Genomic DNA, 17366 nt, shown 5'->3' on the forward strand with positions numbered 1-17366 from the left:
CTGATTTTCCTCAGGGACTTTGGGAATTGATTTTGGTTGCAAAGGGGGTGTGTTTCCTTGCTTTTCTCGATGGTAATTCCCTACAACGCCGGCGTTCCGCTTGTTGTGTTGATGGTTCTTTTTTTCCACTTTTGTTTTATTTGTATTTTGCTGTCTTATTTATTTGTTTGTTATGAGTTCGCGCCCGTATTTTATTTAGTGTTAGTTTGCACCCACTTTTGGTTAGCTTCCATTTATTAATCAGGACATCACAATTTTGTGCACTTTTACTTTTAGTTTTAGTATGTACATATGTATGTATACATGTAGGACCATGTATTTTTCACTAACTCACCTTCTTTACCACCACAAGATTTGTTTTAGAAATGAAAAAAAAATGTAATTGGAATTGAATATACGCGTGTATATATGTAATGCGGTTTTCTTGTTTGTATACAATGTATTTCACTTTATAAATGTAAAGAGAAAACTATAGTAATTAAATTTTTGTAATTCCGAAACTGGATGGAAATGGCGAAACTCGGAAAAAAACGCTGTTGCTGCTCAATGACGAAAATTCGGGAAAAAAAACACTGATGCCGCTCGATGGCGAAAATTAGGGAAAAAAACGCTGACGTCGCTCGCTGACGAAAATTCGGAAAAAAAACGCTGATGCCGCTCGATGGCGAAAATTCGGGGAAAAAACGCTGATGCCGCTCGCTGATGAAAATTCGGGAAGAAGGAACGCTGATGTTGCTCGGTTAAACTGTTTGCCCACGCGTGGTCGCTGCTAAGATCGAAAGCGAAGTGAGTTGCTGATCTTGTGGTTCCTTTTTTTCCTTTTGTATGTGGAATCAGCTGGTGTGACGTGGTTGGTTGGTGTGTAGTGTGGAATGTGGGTTGTAAGCCCTGATGACTTGTGAAGTGAGTATGGTGAAGGTGCGTGTCAGTGTTGTGAAGTTGAGTTGATGTGGTGTGATAGTGTGGTGTATGTCCGGGGGAGGATGCCCATTTATACAGAAATAGATCCATTTAAGCGGTCTCCGCGATTTAGCAAATCTCCCCTAAAGATGCTTAGCGTAGAAAAACCCACGCGAACAAGATCGTCGCCACCAACGCTGCAAGACAACACGCGGCAAACGAAGGCGGTAAAACCTCGCGGCGACAATATGAGTGAGCTTGGTGAAGAAATTAAGAAGTTGATAGAAATGATGCGCCCACCGCAGCGAACATTCAACAATAATCTTAGGGACCTCGTTGGCAATATAACGAAGACGTACGAAAAAGCCTTAGAGGAGTACCAAAAGATCAAGGAAGCAAGACGGAGTAAATATGCCCGCAACAACGGAAATAACGCCTAAAAGACCTCGAGAAGACAGGCGAAAAGGCAGACTCCTCCAAAAAAGAAAAAAACCACCCATGTAGAGGAACCAAAGAAGGCTAAAAATAACGAGGAAATAGGAGATAAGTCAACCGCAATCAACAAAGGACAGATACCGGGAAAACAAGATGGCTGGACGGAAATCAGAAGAAAAAAGAAGGCAGCATATAAGCACCGACCTAGGCCTGAAGCGATACTGATTGCGCGAACCTGCAACATGACATACAGCGATATTTTAAGGGCTGTTAAAAAAGAAGATGCCCTGTAAAAACTGGGGGAAAGTGTAACCCGGATCAGGAAGACGGCCAAAGGTGAAATCTTAATGGAACTGAAGAGCGAGTTAAGGAAGATAGCATTCCTTATCATACTCACGAACCCAAATACATCAACAAATCCTTATCGGCTGTAAACATAAAAACATGTCTCATGACATATACACATAATAATGTATTGTAATTATCAGTAACAGATAAGAACTTATCCAAAAATATATATCAGCTTAAAATAAGAACACAACAGAACAACATGAATGTTCTGCCGATACTACAAATAGTTGTAAGCAAACCTAATGTCTTTTAGTCTTAGTATTACCACAAACCAAGAAGGTATATTGAACTCAATAAAGAATAATAATAAGCCCAAAACTATTATTATTTAACTGGGGGCTCAACCGAGATTGCAAATCAACTTGCTTTCCAGCCAGTCTTTGAAATATAACACATAAAAAACCAAAATCCACGGTATTAAAGAAAGACACATCAGGTTCCTGAAAAATTGGAACAAAAACAAAATTTTAAGGCACCACTAAAAACTGGAGCACATCAAGAACTTCCGGAAGGAAAAAAGGGCAAAAATCCACTGCAGTCGTAGAAAATCAGAATCAGTTACGATGACATCAGAAATGGCACAGCTACGCGCACACATCGACGTACTAACTCAGCTCAGTTGCAGCAGCAAAGCATTGAGATGAAGAATCGACTATCAGCGATTGAATCAAGCCAATCGTTTAAAGGAGTACCGATGGTCGATCAACACGAAGCAATACGCTTGCACATAAACGACCCCATGGAAATTGACCTAGAATTATTCAAAGCACTTCCACGGTTCGATGGAAACAAAGATCAATATAGATCCGGAGATCGCAAGTATGGACCTTTATGGATGGTATAAAAGGATTCACCAACCACCCTAGATACTACAGTGCACTTGGTATAGTACGCACAAAAATAACAGGAGCAGCAGCAGATATTCTTACAAACCACAACACGAAGATGAATTTTTATTCCATAATAAATAGATTGGATTACACGTTTGCGGACCAACGGCCACTATACGCCATTTTAGAGGAAATGAAAAAGATCGTACAAAGAAGGAAACCCTTAGCCGAATTCCACAATGAAGTGAGCAAAGCGCTTAACTTGGCATTATCAAAAACTGAGATGTCCGAAAACCAAAACAGTGGTTCTATGAAAGACTATGCAAACCAGGAAGCAGTAAGGACCTTCATCGTATGGTTAAATAGCAAATATACAAGTGGGACATTGTATAGTCCTAACCCTAAATATTTGGAAACAGCTTACGCAGTAGCTAGTACTATTTACTACGACAGTGTGAATCGCCAATTCGAGGTACATTCTAATCTGCCAAGGGGGAACGACCAACAACGATTCCATCAACCTGATGATAAAAGGAAATATAATCCTCGCTTCAACGAAGGCCAAGTTTATTCACATAGAGAGGACGGACAACATCATCAATACAGACCAAACGTCAGAACACAGAGGAATTATCAACCGCAACAACGACTTCCACCAGAACCAATGGATGTGGACAGTTCGCAGCAGTACCAGAGGCCAACATATTACTTCAATCAACCATAGAAACCGCCTCACCAACAAAATCCATTCAAAAGAGACAGGAACGTCTCGTCACAAAACTTCCATCAACAAAAACGCATCAATCAAACCAAACAAAATGTGGATTAACCGGCACACCCGTTACAATTTTAGTGGACACAGGATCAACTAATAATTATATTAGCAACAAATGTAAAATCGGTAAGTCAATACAAATTATTCCTTTTAAAACAAAAACTTTACATGGCTTTTCAGTCATTAATTCAAAAAAAGTGATTGGGACATATGGATATGATTTAGTATATTATGAAATAGATAAGCTAAATGAATTCGATATGATATTAGGAGAACAGGGACTTAGAACTCTTAAAGCAGAAGTGAATTTATTTGATTATAGTTTAAAGTACTAGAAGGAAGTGACCCATAACGTAGAACAAAAAATTAATTTTACTATCAATAACCCTCAATACGAAGAAGACATTAGAAAACTATTGCAAAAAAACGTTCAAATAAGTGAAACTCTTCCTTTCACTACAACTATTCAGGCGACAATTAGGACCCAGACAGAGGAGCCAATATGGACAAAACAATATCCATATCTCATTGCGGATAACGACTTTGTGAATAAAGAAATTAGCGAGTTATTAAAAAATGGTATTTTAAACCAAGTAAAGGCCCATATAATTCACCCATATGGACTGTTCCAAAAAAAGGCACTGACGAACAAGGTAAGCCAAAAAGGAGAATGGTAGTTGTTTTCAAAAAAATTAATGCTTAGACAATCACAGATAGATATCCAATACCTGATGTAAATATGACTATCCAAAATTTAGGAAATGCAAAAGTATTTTCAACTATTTTAGAATCAGGATTCTATCAAATTTTAATAAAGGAATCCGATAAAGAAAAGACCGCTTTTGCAGTCAATGGAGCAAAGTATGAATTGGTTAGGAAGCCGTTTGGGTTGAAAAACGCACCTTTAATCTTTCAACGATGCGTAGACGATATCTTACGAGTATATATTGGTAAAATTGCATATGTATATATAGACGATGTATTAATATTCTCTTCCTCACCCGAAGAACATATTGAACACGTTTCAACTATAATAAATGCACTACATAAAGCCAATATGAAAATTTCAGACGAAAAGTCACATTTTTTTCAAAACTCAGTGGAGTATCTTGGCCACATCATTAAGCATAATAGGATTACTATGGATCCAAACAAGATTGAAACAATAAAAAATTTCCCAGTTCCAAAAACGCTTAAAAACTAAGGTCATTTTTAGGATTAGCTAGTTATTATAGAAAATTTATTAGGGATTTTGCATCTACCACTAAACCCTTAACTATTCATTTAAGAGGAGATCAAGGAATGATAAGAAAAAATCAGAGCTCCAAAGTAGACATAAAATTAGACGAGGCAGCACTGGATGCACTACAAAAAATTAAAATAGCACTTCAAGAACAAACAGAATTCTTTCAACCAGATTTCTCAAAACCATTTGATTTAACTACTGATGCAAGTAATTTTGCTATTGTGGCAGTCCTATCTCAAAATAAACAACCAATTGCCTTCATTTCAGGAACATTATATGATACTGAACAGAAATATAGCACAAATGAAAAAGAACTATTAGCCATAGTTTGGTCACTTCAAAAGTTACGAAACTATCTATATGGGGTAGCAAATTTAACTATTTACACAGACCATCAGTCCCTCATATATTCAATATCAGACAAGAATCCGAATACGAAATTAAAAAGGTGGAAAAATTTAATTGAAGAATATGGAGCAAAATTTGTTTATAAACCAGGACACCAAAATGTTGTAGCAGACGCTTTTTCAAGACAACAAATAAATACGACTACTGATCCACTACAAAAACAAGAATTACTTAATAGAAATAAAAACAGGCTGAAATTACTTAACAAAAAAACAATAACAAACAAAGGAGGATTAACTCTCAGTTTGAAAAATTATTAGAAAAATTAGATCCGAAATCTGTCGTAGAAGAATTTGTAATCAGAGAAGTTTACAAAGAGTTAGAGACAATTACAAATACATTTAATTTTGCTAGAAATGGAAATTTTTACTCTGGAACTTTAAACTTGAACAATATTCACGAATTGATTTCAAATTAAATTTTTGATGTTCCTGTCATAAATATATTAGAATATTCGGATATCCACGTATGTATGTATGTACAGGAATGCGATAATCACAATATATAAATTACCCTATCATTAGTAATAAATGTAAATTATACTATTTAATTCCGTTAGCCTTCAAACATGGAAAATTACAAAATAAAAGAAAAATAGCAAAATGTGAAAATAAATTTATAAGAGTATCTAAGTGTAAAAATAATGTAGGAATAAATATTTGTTAACAAGAATTGCAAGATAATTGTACCATCCCTTTACTAAATAAGGACAAAGCATAGTGTAATATTGTTCAAGAAAACAATGTGCCATTATTAATATTAGATCACGGAAATATTATTATTGACGGAAGCCATATATGGAACAGCCAAAATATTACAGGCACAAAATTAATTCAGTTTAATATTAGCACTACTTCAGATAATAAGATATATTTTTACCATGACCAAGAAATAAAAAATATAATACATGGTCATCAAAATGAACAAATCAAAATTATGAAAATATTAGAATCCAAATCGAATTATAAATTTTCTAATATACAAGAAATGTACAAATACCTAATTCCTGTTGAGGAACGCCCTTTCCAATCTTTAAGCTATGCTATTCTTCTAATAATAATATTAGGATTATTTATATACGCCTCAGTAAAGGCATGTAAGTGTTACCAGATTAAACAAGAAGCCAAAAAACGTCGAGTTTTCGAGCAGGTATATGAAATGGAAGTACAGCGACTCCAAACACAGCGCCTTTGAAATGAGGACATTTCATTTTAACAGAGGAGAGAGTTAAGGAAGATAACATTCCTTATCATACTCACGAACCCAAATACATCAACAAATCCTTATCGGCTGTAAACATAAAAACATGTCTCATGACATATACACATAATAATGTATTGTAATTATCAGTAACAGATAAGAACTTATCCAAAAATATATATCAGCTTAAAATAAGAACACAACAGAACAACATGAATATTCTGCCGATACTACAAATAGTTGTAAGCAAACCTAATGTCTTTTAGTCTTAGTATTACCACAAACCAAGAAGGTATATTGAACTCAATAAAGAATAATAATAAACCCAATACTATTATTATTTAACTAGCGCGCAAATGGAAAACACCGCTGACTACACCAGCGAAATAGGCAAAGTGCTTGGAGATCAAGCCAAAATTAAAGCCCTAACGAGTGAGACCACTGTGGAAATCCGGGACCTGGATGAAATAACTGGAGAGGAAGATATTGCCAATGCTATTCGCACGCAAATAGGAAAACTAGGGGATTTTGATAAAGGCTCAATCAGAAGCATTAGGGCGTCATACGCAGGCACCCAAGCAGCTGTGATAAGCTTCCCCGCCTTACAGGCTAGGCTACTTATTGAAGCCAAAAAAAATTAAAATAGGATGGGTAGTGTGTAGGATTAGGGAGAAGCCGACCTTTACAAATGCTTCCCGGGCTTGGAATATGGCCACCTGGCGAGAACCTGCAAAAACTCAGACGATAGAAGTAATGCTGCCTCAAATGTGGGGAAAAAGGTCACTTTGCAAAGACATGCAACAAGGAGCCGTCTTGCAGTGCATGTAAAACAGAAGGAAAACACAATGAACGTAGTGGCAGGTGACTTCAATGCATGGGCAGTGGAGTGGGGTAGCACATACACAAATAGACGAGGAGAAACTCTTCTGAAGGCCTTTTCGGTACTAAACACCGTCTTGCTAACAGAAATACCTTCGAAAAAACGGCCGCGGTTCTGTAATCGATATTACGTTTGCTAGTAGCTCCCTTGTGCGGTCGTGTACATGGCAAGTGAGCGACTTGTATACACACAGTGACCACTTGGCAACCTTGCTTGAAATTGATAAAACGCACAAAATGCCTAAGTATCTCTAAAAAGATCAAAACAGAGGCTGGAAAACTGAAACCCTTGATGAGGATATGTACAAATTAATGATGGATGAAAATCCGAACTACGCCATAGACATAGAAAAGAAGGCTAAATGCCTTGTTAAATATGTGAGCAAAGCTTGCGATGCCGCTATGTGTAGGAAAAAACAAGGCACATACAGGAAACCCGCATACTGGTGGAATGAGGGTATTGAAGCTCTAAGAAGTAAATGCCACAAAGCGAGGCGCCAGTGTCAAAGGCGACGACAAACGGCGGATTTCACAATGCTAAACAAGCGCTTTAAACGAAAGCGAAATGACCTCAAGAAAGCAATAAAGAAAAGCAAAGCCTGTTGTTTTAAAGATCTCTGTAACAAGGTCGAAGAAAACCCGTGGGGAGATGCATATAAAATCGTCATGTCAAAGATTAAAGACTATAAAGGACAAGCGCCTACATGCCCTAGTTTATTAAAGACGGTTGTCCAAACTCTTTTTCCGACGCAATTGGTACAAAGGCAGCAAATAAAAGAATCTGAAGCTACAAACGTACCGCTAGTCACTGACCAAGAAACCATAAAAGCAGCAGAGAGATTCGCAAATAGTAAAGCATCAGGCCTAGATGGCATCCCGAATAAGGCCCTAAAACTGGCTATTAAATATAAGCCCACCCCGTTTACGGGAGTTTATACGCTATGTTTACGAGAGGGAGTATTCCCTAAGATCTGGAAAAAACAGCGGCTAGTGCTTATACAAAAGCCAAATAAACCAGCAGGGGAGCCAGGCTCCTACCGGCCACTATGTATGCTGGACACAATGGGGAAAATACTGGAGCGTATAATCTGTGTGCGGCTAAAGCAACATCTAGAAAGAGAGCCGCCGGACTTAGCCGAAAACCAATATGGCTTTCAAAGACACAGGTCAACAATAGACGCCATAAAAAAGGTAACGGAGGCCGCAAGCAAGGCTATTGAAGGAACCAGGTGGCTCCATATGGCTCCAAAGAATACTGCGCGGTAGTGACGTTCGACGTAAAAAATGCCTACAATTCGTCCTATTGGCCGCACATCATGGAAGCCCTCTACCTGCTGAGGATCATATCCAGCTACCTCTCCGACAGATTACTGCTATATGACACAGAAGAAGGTCCTAAAAAATACATTGTAACAGGCGGTGTAGGAGTACCACAAGGCTCTGTACTAGGGCCGCTACTGTGGAATATTTTGTATGACGATGTGCTACGACACCCATTGCCCAAAGAAATACAGATAACCGGGTTCGCTGCTGATATAGCAGTAAGGGTAGTGGCAAAAGAAATAAGCCAGATAGAGTACCTGTTCAACCACGCGGCGATTAAAATAAAAGAATGGCTCACGAAAGCAAAGCTCCAGTTAGCAAGCCAAAAAACCGAAGCGGTGCTGATAACGAGTAGGAAAAACATAGAGGCGACTACGCTCAACATTGATGGATTCAATATCCTGGGGTAATTATTGGCGCGAGGCTAAATTATCGGGCCCACATCACGAAAGCCTGTGAGAAAGCAGCAAAGGTAACGGCTGCATTAAGTAGAATCATGGCCAACATAGGTGGACCTAGTCAGAATAGACGCGCTCTTCTGGCAAAAGTTAGCCAATCAGTTCTAATGTACGCCGCACCCATATGGGGACCAGCATTGCTGAACAAAACGTATGCGAATGCGCCAAAAGCAGTAGTTCGGTTAAGTGCAATCAGGGTAGCGTGCGCTTTTCGGACTGTGTCACACGAAGCGGCTGGAATTATTTCAGGTATCATGCCTCCAGATATGGAAATGGAGCTAAGCATATTGTATGACAAAGCGAAAAACGCGGGCAGACGACTAAATAATCAAGAAAAACAGCAAGAAAGACAAACCAGCCTTAATGAGTGGCAAAAACGATGGGACGAAACAACAAAAGGTAGATGGACACACACGTTGATTAGAAAGGTAGAGATACAACACGGAGAAACGGACTATTTTTTGACGCAGTTCCTGACTGGGCACCGTTGCTTTAGAGAGTATTTACACAAATATGGACATGACGATGGGTTTGAGTGCTCTTTTTGTGGAAACGGAAATGAGAACGCGTGGCACATTTTCTTTTTGTGCCCTCGTTATAAAGATGAAAGAGAGGAACTCGAGAAACTACTTTCAGAGAGGCTAACCCCTGAAAACATTGTACCACACATGCTACGTTCCCAGCAGATGTGGAAATTTGTTAGAGAATGGAGCGCGGCAGCCCTAATAGAACTTAGACGGTAGGAATGGCAAAGAAAGAGCGAATTTTTATCGATCGAGAGCCAACCGGCTAAGGCTTATCCTTGTGAAGAATTGCCTAGCGGCGGTCCCGCAAGGAAAAATAAATAGCTGGAGGAGACGGAGTTAGGGTTTAGTACGTAGCCATCCTACCTCGCAGGTTCCGCACTTACAATGGCCGCACATGCGCGTGTAGGATGAATCGTGCTTGACGTCTGAAACAGGACGGTATCTTTCGAAGATTCCCCCTCCGGTAACAAAAACAAAAAAAAAAAAAAAACATGCCGCACACACATTGCTACTGTTCACTTTTAATTTTATTGCGTTTACCATTTTTTCTTTAACCATTTTATTAAGACTGCCGAAATTTAAGTGCACGAATCTATTGTGCCACAAATGTAACTAAGACACCTGAACGTTAAAGCACTTATTAAAAGCACTTTTAGCTGGCAATTATTTTAGCTTTGGTTTTTGTAAAGTTCAGGCTATGTTCATTTTCTATCGCCTTTGACACCGACATGAAGTTTCACTGCAGTTCCTTTATATACAACACTAGCTGTTGCCCTGTGCGTTTAGCAACACCTAAATCGATTAAAACTGTTAAGGGTTTTTACTTTGAGTTTTATTTATTGTTGTAAAACTGTTACTTATTTATAAAACATTTATAAAACATATTGGTATACAACATTTTTGGTTTTTCCACCTGGCGCGTAAATTAATAAGCACCTTGGTGTTCCCACTCTCGAGCATGCGACGAACAATTGGCCGTGGGAGAAGCACGGTTCTTCCAAATTGACGCCGCACACTTGAAACGTTTGGCCTTGCGATTTGTTGATGGTCATCGCAAAGGCAAGACGTACTGGGAACTGCAAGCGCTTAAATTCAAACGGCATGTCCGTTGGAATAATGGGAATGCGTGGTAAGAGTACAACTTCACCTGCTGCCTTGCCATTTATTATTGTTGCTTCAATCAAATTTGGCCACAATTTTTGACTGAAAGTCTTGTGCCATTACACAAAGTCGGTGGCTTCAGATTTCGTAGAAGTATAATGGGTGAACCGACTTTCAGGACCAAACGATGCGGTGGCAGACCAGGGGGATCCAAAGAATTCAAGAATTCAGTTGGATAATTGACTATTTCATCTTGATTTAAAACGCTATCAATCGATGTACATATATGTTGTAGCTTCTCCGGGCAGTTTTTCTTGAATGGCAAAATTGATTTCGTTGACGTGTACATTTTTCTGTGCCAATATTGCGTGTTCGCTTAAATAATCATGGCGTTGATAGTGTTGAACAATATTCGGAAATACACTTTCAATCAATTTTTCTTTCGATTGTAAAAGTGTACAAAAGTGGTTCGGCAATGTGATCAAACCAGTATCATCGATTGGTATTTTGCCTTCGCCAATGTCCAACAACTGCATCGAAAACGCCGCTGCGGATCGATCATTTTGCAATTGGACTCGCATGTTGATGGTAAGAGTCAGCCTTTGAACATGTCTCCACAAAACTGACGATTTTAAACATACGTTTATTTCGTCGGCAGGAGTTGATCGAGGAATGACTGACAAAGTTTGCCGAAAATAGCCGGATAATAAGACTAATGTTCCGCCAAAAATTTGTTGCTTTTGGCGTAAATCTTGCATTGTTCTATTGAATGCTTCTAATGACTTTTTGTTAGCCATTGGGCACTCATCCCATATAACTATTCCAGCTCCTCGCAAAACTTTTGCCATAGTTGAATTCCTCGATATGTTGCACGTTTGTGTTTCAACGACTTGGTTGTTAAACGGTAATTTCAACGCAGAATGTGCTGTTCGGCCGCCATCAAGTTGAGTAGCAGCGATGCCTGACGAAGCAATTGCCAGCGCAATTTTCTGCTGTGACCGTATAGTAGCAAGAATCAAAGAGATCAGAAACCTTTTCCCTGTACCACCGGGCGCATCCAGAAAGTAGAATCCACCGGCGTTATTGTCAACCGCTCGTATAATCTTATCATAAGCATTTTTCTGCTGAATATTCAATTTGGTAATGTTAGCTTGTATGAAAGCACGCAATTCATTGCAATCGTATTGTTGTTCACGTTGAAGCTCATGGTCAATGACTGGGCGCAGTAATGCCAAGTTGCGCTAATGCCTTATTCGCAATTGTAAGACACAGATCTTCAACCAATATCAAAGCAGAATTATACATTTGTAATGTATATAGCAAGTCTGCGTCCGATGCTCGATTACGCGCCAAAATTAATAAGTCCTCGGTCATGCAGTCTGTGTACTTATTCCACAGTTATTGCGGATTTGACGGAAGGCATGTAGATATTATTATGGCGAATAGTACGCGTATTTGTTTTGGATGAGATGTGAGTGATGCGTCATGAAGTGCGGTGTCCCAATGCATATCATCTTCTAACAAATGCAATCGCGGACATGCTTCACGATACGTCGCACACAACTGACCGTTTCAAATCATCAAATGATCTTGGTCCGCGCACGTTGACTAATAGCAGACGCAAATAGAAACATTCGGCGTTGTTCGGATGGATGGTGTAAATGCATCTTATGGCATCGGTTTTACGGACATTTGGATAACCGTCAACACGCTCTCCTTGCTTTCGTCGTTGAAATGTTTTCGATGATGGATTCCAATTGAAATATTGTGGTATTTCGGAATATAGCAATGTTCTTGCAAATTCATCGTTTTCACACAACTCGAAAAAGGTAGTTAGTGTTGTCCCCGGTGGTCGTGCTAGAGTATGCATATTTGAAGTACATAAATATAAATTTAAAAATTAACCTAAAACTACATCTTAAACTATGTATTTTACCCACACACGCATATGCAATAAGACCCACCAACAGTGTATTTGCCAACCGCATGGAAGCACTTACGAAACAATAAAAATTTCATGAGAATTTGTATAGGCGGGACGTATTTTTTTTTTTTGTTTTTTGCAGAACGTGCAATGATACACACATTAAATTTCTTATGTGCACCCTCCAAACAGACCCCAATCACCCCTGAAAATTTCATTGAAATCGGGCAAACCGTCTAGGAGGAGTATGCGAACAGGAAGTTTTGCCACTTAATTTTATATATATAGATATCAACCAATTTAAAAATATGCTCACGCCATTTCATGTGTACAGGACCACGACTCATCACATGTTGTCATCGTCCATGCCTCTGCACCATATAGCAAGACTGCAATAATGAGTGACTTATAGAGTTTGGTTTATGTTCGTCGAGAGAGGTCTTTATTTCTTAATCAAATAATGTCAAACTGAGGTATTTTTTACGCTCCTGTATTTAAAAGGCACGTATATATTATATTATTGTTGGATTTTACTAGTTTTACTACAAAAATAAACCACAAATACAAAGTGCAATGGCAAATACAACAGATCCGAAAACCCTAATTGTTTTGTTACAGCTGACGTACATTAAATACTTGCTTTAATCTCTCATTATTATTAGAATGGACGAATGAAACCTTTTGTTTCTTTGATATTTTGGCTTTCATTTTATATTGGATTCGAGTCTGGTGATTACGATGGTCCATCTAAAGTAACAGTATGGGTTTCTTGTTTCCGTTGAGTCCAGATTCGGATCTTTGTCTTCTTGAATATTTTTGCCGTAAAGATATTTTGTCATGGATATTTTTGCCGTAAAGATATTCAGGCTTTTTGTAAAGCACTTCCAATCTGCAAATTCATGAGAAACAACCACAAACATAAACCTTTTGAGGGTGCTTAATGCTTTTCTAACAAATGTTTTTCCTTTTCTTAGCCAAACACCTCTCAAGGGTTAAAGAAAGTTGACTCATCTGTAAATATTATATTACTCCAAAAATTTTTCCTGCGACCATTGCAACCTTTTTCAATGGTTTTTTTTTTAAGTAGAGGTTTGATTACAGTTTAATATCATATTTTAGAGATTACCTTTTTAAAGAAAAGTATTTTCGGTTTCTTTAGACTGGGCAGTTCTTTCTTCTCAAAAGGAGAACAATGTCTTTGTCCTCACTTTTAAATATCACGTGATTCTTCTCTCTTCCAGGCATGTCATCTACGTCTCCAGATTCCCCATTAAACTTTAAAACTCGTATTTATATACTTTGCAGTTTTTAATGGTCTATTTGTGACCTTTTCGATGCTTCGTATTGATTTTGGGGTCTGATATCGGTGAGGTGCAACTTCTTAAGGAGCAAACGTATTATTCAAAATTTCAAGTCGATATCTCAAAAACTGTTAGCGCATATAAGGGCGGGCGGACATAGCTAAAGTTACTCAGCTCAGCTAAAGTTACATAGCTAAAGTTACTCAGCTCGTCACGATAGACCATATAAAGTCTTCGTCGCTCCTACCACTTTTAAATTCCAGGTTAGGTTAGGTTAGGCTAAACTGGTAGGCAATAAGTCATTGCATCCAGGTACCTCGTTCTATCGTGTTTTAGTTTTCTTTACCATCGAGCTATCGTGATCGTCGTATAGACAATGCATGGGTTTCCCAATGTTGAGCACACCATTCTTTGCAATATCGTCCACTATCTGATTGCCCTCGATGCTTTTGTGACCTTAGACCCAATGAAGTTACTTGCTTCTGGCAACACTTTTAACTGCTGCTCTTCTTCTCTAGACACTTCTGTCCAATATACACTACGAGGTTACTGCTTTAATTGCTGCTTGGCTGTCTATGTATATTTGACTCTGGAATTGCCTCCAGGTGCATTAGAGTCCAGCTCCGCTGCTTTCACAAGAGCAAAACCCTCAGGTTGATATATACTGCAGTGGTCCGGCAACTTAAAAGATTGCCTTATGCCTAACTCTGGTCAGTATATTACCGCACCAACTCCATCCTCCATTTTCGACCCATCAGTATAGATGTTTAGAGTGTTGCGCGTAGCTACATTTATGCCAGCCATTTTTTCTTTTGTTTACTTAGAACCTTCTTTCCCGTTTGAAAAGTGGGGTCATGTGGTCGCCCAACCGCCATTACCCATTGAACTATGACCGAAAGTTCTATAAGTAAATTGCTCCGCAGACGATAGTCGTCTTGCCTGTTTTGCTGCGAAGAGGTCTATAGGTGGCAGGTTTAGTACCAGTTCAAGTCGTTTGAGTTCTTCTTAAAGCTCCCGTTATGCACAGCGAAGGGAGCCACTGAACCTTTTCCATTGACTACCGGTAGATGGATTTCCGCACGCCTGTCCACCACACTACTTCACCATAGAGCGGAATTGGTCTAACAATAGCTGTGTAGCACCAGTGTATGAGAGAGGGAGAGAGTCCCAGGTTGTACCGAGTATCTGCCTACACGCATGTAGAGCACTGCTCGCTTTCTTCACTCTTTCCTCCACGTTGTGCTTCCACAGATGTTTGCTGTCCGAGACTACCCCAAGGTACTTGTCGCGATTCTTGAGAGAGAATTGTGTCCCATTTATCGAAGGGAACATCCATAGGGGAATTTCGTGTTTTCTTGTGAACACAAGCATATCCGTTTTCTCTGGGTTCAACCCCAGACCCGCTGCCCAGTTCTGAACTGTACTGAGAGTGGTGGTCATAATACTGCTTATGTCTGTAGACACCTACCCGTTATTAAGATGCATATGCCACTATCCTAGGGGCTTTGCCTTCAAAATTCCTTAGCAGTTTATTCACCATTAATGCCAATAGAAGTGGAGATAGCACTTTGCCTTTGGGAGTACCTCTACAGACTTTCTTAATCATTTTAGCGTAGTTTCATTTTACTCTTATCTGTCTAGAGGTCAAAAGGCTTTTGATCCAGCATTGTACAGCGGGATCAACACCTAGTGACTGGATGCTATTCAGAATAGATTCCGTAAAGACGTTGTTGAATGCTCCGGACATGTCCAGGAATGCTGCAAGAGCATTCTCGTTATATTCCAGAGCCTTTTCGATAATAAATACCAGTATATGGAATGCAGTCTCTACTGATCTCTGCCCTTCGTATATGCGAGCTACGCAATTGGACAAGCATCAGTTCTCAGAAGTAAGGAAGTTAAGTTTATAGGCCTAAGCTCTTTTGAGTAGGTTGGGTTGTTTCTACCTGCTTTCGGTATGAAAACTACCCTAGCCTCTTTCCATAAGTATGGTTCATACCTGTACTTCATGCATCCCCTAAAGATCGCTTTTAGCCAATGTACGGATAAACAGAGGGCATTCTGTAGCATTGCTGCAAACTGCACGCTGACTAGGTCTTCCAATGAGTCCTGGCAGTTGTCCGTCCACTCTCTGTTACTCTTAGATGTACCCATGATCAGAGAACGACGGAATGTTTAGCACTCTCTAGTTTTCTACCAATGCACCCCTAGCTGTGTATAGGGTTATGTCTAGAACGTATCTGGAAGAGGGGCCTATGTAAGTACTTCCTCACCTCGATTAGCTACCCCTAGCCTACTTTGTAAAATATAATTGAGTAGTGACACACGTCGTTGATTGATGTTGGCACTACCCCAAACCATATTATGGGCATTAGCATCAGCGCACACCACCAAAGCCTGCTTCCTACTGCTGGATGTAGTCGCCAGCCTTTGGAGATCTGCCGTTGGCACTTCGCAATAGTGTGGCATATAGCAGGATGCAAGGAGTGAAGACTCATCCTTGACATCCTTCACTACCACAACCGTCAGATCACCTGTGGAAAGACTTAAATCAATATGGGAAAATAGGCTATAATGTTGTGTAGTTTTGTGACTTCAGCCGTACTTCCTGAACTAAAGCCCTCTCGTAGCCGCCCTTCTTTAAATTGATAAGAAACTCGGCAAAAGCGATCTTACTTTTGTGGAGGTTCACTTGGAGTACCCTTAACTCTTGGTTCTGGACCATTAGACCGACGATCAACTGGGTTCTTTATCTACCTCCTGTAGGACAGGTGAAATAGCCATGATCCCTTCTATGCGTATTTTTGTTGCAGTCCGCAGGGTGGTTGAGGCGAAGGAACAGGCTTCCAACGCCCCATGGCATTTTTCCAAACCTAGCGTACAGAATATCCTCTGCCGCCTTATTGGTCTGGAGGATTCAATTTCGTTGATAGATTTTGCCACGCTTAACCCCCTTCAGTCGCTAGTTGGCACGTCCGAATTCGGTTATTGCAGTAGCCGCAGAGCATGTTTCGAGTCAACCACCCGTGGAATGGTTACCTTCTCATTCTGACCGCTTCCCACACCCATGTTAGCGTCGGGTTGTCGTTACATTTTAGAATTTTTTCTCCGTTAAGCTCCATCAAATAACGGCATGGGTGCGCTCGGGAATAGGGCTTCCAATAGCTTCATTTTCACTATTTTCCACCGTTCCTGTGACATTTGCCCCAGCGGCTTACTGCGGTCTATGAGCACGACGGTCAAATGCCATTTTGCTATCTCATTGGCTGCAACCGATGCATTGGACGTTGTTGGTTTATCCGCGTGCTTGATGTCTAGCTTCCCGGCTACGTCTTTGCACTTCCGTTTTTTAAAGGGCGCCTTCCGTCGATCGCTACCTCTTTGCGCTTATCATTCGCTGGATCCGTGGCATTGCACCAGTTTCTTATGGTGAAGCGTGCTCGGCCCACTTCAACCACTCCTTGCTTGACTTCTTCCGGGGACCCCTATTGTTGTCAGAGTTGGAACCCTCGGTCGCCTACACAAGAGAGCAAACTCTTTTGGTGCGTTAGTGCTTACAGCGCTTTCTTGGTCAGAACATTCATGGACTGTGGCACCTGTGCGCTGTAAAGCTTTTTTGGCAGTAGTACACAACCATCGCAATCTGCTCCCGTTGCAGTGAAGGCTCCTAAAGTCGCTGTGCCCGCTGGTGGTAGCAGCCTCGTCTCT

This window comes from Bactrocera neohumeralis, unplaced genomic scaffold (assembly GCF_024586455.1).
Source record: "Bactrocera neohumeralis isolate Rockhampton unplaced genomic scaffold, APGP_CSIRO_Bneo_wtdbg2-racon-allhic-juicebox.fasta_v2 cluster11, whole genome shotgun sequence".
Lineage (NCBI taxonomy): Eukaryota > Metazoa > Arthropoda > Insecta > Diptera > Tephritidae > Bactrocera > Bactrocera neohumeralis.